We start from the raw sequence: 3,608 nt of genomic DNA, 5'->3' as shown, positions 1-3,608 counted from the left end.
TTTGGTTCTAATAACCATGTAAGTCACTTTTCACCATATTAGAGTCACTTTGCACCCTATAAGAGTCACTTTCCCCACATATTGATACAATTAACATGTTAACATCATGTACATGCAATTAAACATCCTTTACCACCTTGGTACCCCTTTCCTACAAGTCAATTTTGGGCCACATTTTGGCTCTAATCAATCATGTAAGTGACTTATCACCATATTAGAGTCACTTTGCACCTTATAAGAGTCACTTGCCATCATATATTGGTACAATTAACATGTTAACATCATATACATCCAATTAGAAATCCTTTTACCACCTCTTACTGCCACATTCATACAAGTCAATTTTGGTCCACATTTTGGTTCAATTAACCATGTAAGTCACTTTTCACCATATTAGAGTCATTTTGCACCCTATATGAGTCACTTTCCAGCATATATTTATACAATTAACATGTTAACATCATATACATCCGAATTGACATCCTTTTACCACCTCTTAATTCCACTTTCATACAGGTCAATTTTGTTCCACATTTTGGTTCTAATCAACCATGTAAGTCACTTTTCACCATATTAGAGTCACTTTGCACCTTATAAGAGTCACTTTCCACCATATACAACAATTAACATGTTAACATCATATACATCCAGTTTGACATCCTTTTACCACCTATTAATGCCACTTTCATGCAAAGTTAATTTTATTCCACATTTTGGCTCTAATCAACCATGTAAGTCACTTTTCACCATATTGAGAACTTTGCACCCTATAAGAGTCACTTTCCCCATATATTGATACAATTAACATGTTAAATCATGTACACAATTAAACATCCTTTAACCACCTTTTGGTACCCCTTTCCTACAAGTCAATTTTGGGCCACATTTTGGCTCTAATCAATCATGTAAGTGACTTATCACACATATTAGAGTCACTTTGCACCTTATAAGAGTCACTTGCCATCATATATTGGTACAATTAACATGTTAACATCATATACATCAATAGAAATCCTTTTACCACCTCTGGTGCCACATTCATACAAGTCAATTTTGGTCCACATTTTGGTTCTAATTAACCATGTAAGTCACTTTTCACCATATTCGAGTCATTTTGCTCCCTATATGAGTCACTTTCCACATCATTTGTATAATTAACATGTTAACATCATATACATCCAATTTGACATCCTTTTACCACCTATTAATCCACTTTCATACAGTAATTTATTCCACATTTTGGCTCTAATCAACCATGTAAGTCACTTTTCACCATATTAGAGTCACTTTGCACCCTATAGAGTCACTTTCCCCATATATTGATACAATTAACATGTAACATCATGTACATGCAATTAAACATCCTTTAACCACCTTTTGGTACCCCTTTCCCACAAGTCAATTTTGGGCCACATTTTGGCTTTAATCAATCATGTAAGTGACTTATCACCATATTAGAGTTACTTTGACCTTATAAGAGTCACTTGCCATCTATATTGGTACAATAACATGTTAACATCATATACATCCAATTAGAAATCCTTTTACCACCTCTTAGTGCCACATTCATACAAGTCAATTTTGGTTCACATTTTGGTTCAAATTAACCGTGTAAGTCACTTTTCACCATATTAGAGTCATTTTGCACCCTATATGAGTCCTTTCCACCAATATTTATACAATTAACATGTTAACATCATATACATCCGAATTGACATCCTCTTGCCACCTCTTAATTCCACTTTCATACAGGTCAATTTTGTTCCACATTTTGGTTCTAATCAACCATGTAAGTCACTTTTCACCATATTAGAGTCACTTTGCACCTTATAAGAGTCACTTTCCACCATATAACAACAATTAACATGTTAACATCATATACATCCAGTTTGACATCCTTTTACCACCTATTAATGCACTTTCATACAAGTTAATTTATTACACATTTTGGCTCTAATCAACCATGTAAGTCACTTTTCACCATATTAGAGTCACTTTGCACCCTATAAGAGTCACTTTCCCCACATATTGATACAATTAACATGTTAACATCATGTACATGCAATTAAACATCCTTTAGCCAGTTTGGTACCCCTTTCCTACAAGTCAATTTGGGCCACATTTTGGCTCTAATCAATCATGTAAGTGATTTATCACCATATTAGAGTCACTTTGCACCTTATAAGAGTCACTTGCCATCATATATTGGTACAATTAACTGTTAACATATACATCCAATTAGAAATCCTTTTACCACCTCTTACTGCCACATTCATACAAGTCAATTTTGGTCCACATTTTGGTTCAAATTAACCATGTAAGTCACTTTTCACCATATTAGAGTCATTTTGCACCCTATATGAGTCACTTTCCAGCATTATTTATACAATTAACATGTTAACATCATATACATCCGAATTGACATCCTTTTACCACCTCTTAATTCCACTTCATACAGGTCAATTTTGTTCCACATTTTGGTTCTAATCAACCATGTAAGTCACTTTTCACCATATTAGAGTCACTTTGCACCTTAAAGACACTTTCCACCGTATATACAACAATTAACATGTTAAACATCATTACATCCAGTTTGACATCCTTTACCACCTATTAATGCCACTTTCATGCAAATTAATTTATTCCACATTTTGGCTCTAATCAAACCATGTAAGTCACTTTCACCATATTAGAGTAACTTTGCACCCTATAAGAGTCACTTTCCCCATATTGATACAATTAACATGTTAAATCATGTACAGCAATTAATCATCCTTTAACCACCTTTTGGTACCCCTTTCCTACAAGTCAATTTTGGGCCACATTTTGGCTCTAATCAATCATGTAAGTGATTATCACCATATTAGTTGCATTATAAGAGTCACTTGCCATCATATATGGTACAATTAACTTGTTAACATCATATACATTCAATTAGAAATCCTTTTACCACCTCTTGGTGCCACATTCTACAAGTCAATTTTGGTCCATTTGGTTCTAATTAACCATGTAAGTCACTTTCACCATATTCGAGTCATTTTGCTCCCTATGAGTCACTTTCCACAATCTATTTGTATAATTAACATGTTAACATCATATACATCCAATTTGACATCCTTTTACCACCTATTAATGCCACTTTCATACAAGTTAATGTTATTCCACATTTTGGCTCTAATCAACCATGTAAGTCACTTTTCACCATATTAGAGTCACTTTGCACCCATAGAGTCACTTTCCCCATATATTGATACAATTAAATGTTAACATCATGTACATGCAATTAAACATCCTTTAGCCACCTTTTGGTACCCCTTTCCTACAAGTCAATTTTGGGCCACATTTTGGCTCTAATCAATCATGTAAGTGACTTATCACATTAGAGTACTTGCACCTTATAAGAGTCACTTGCCATCATATATTGGTACAATTAACATGTTACATCATATACATCCAATTAGAAATCCTTTACCACCTCTTACTGCCACATTCATACAAGTCAATTTTGGTCCACATTTTGGTTCAAATTAACCATGTAAGTCACTTTTCACCATATTAAAGTCATTGCACCCTATATGAGTCACTTTCCAGCATATATTTATACAATT

Source organism: Apium graveolens, unplaced genomic scaffold (assembly GCF_009905375.1).
Source record: "Apium graveolens cultivar Ventura unplaced genomic scaffold, ASM990537v1 ctg4359, whole genome shotgun sequence".
Taxonomy (NCBI): Eukaryota; Viridiplantae; Streptophyta; class Magnoliopsida; order Apiales; family Apiaceae; genus Apium; species Apium graveolens.
This window is presented reverse-complemented; position numbering follows the sequence as displayed.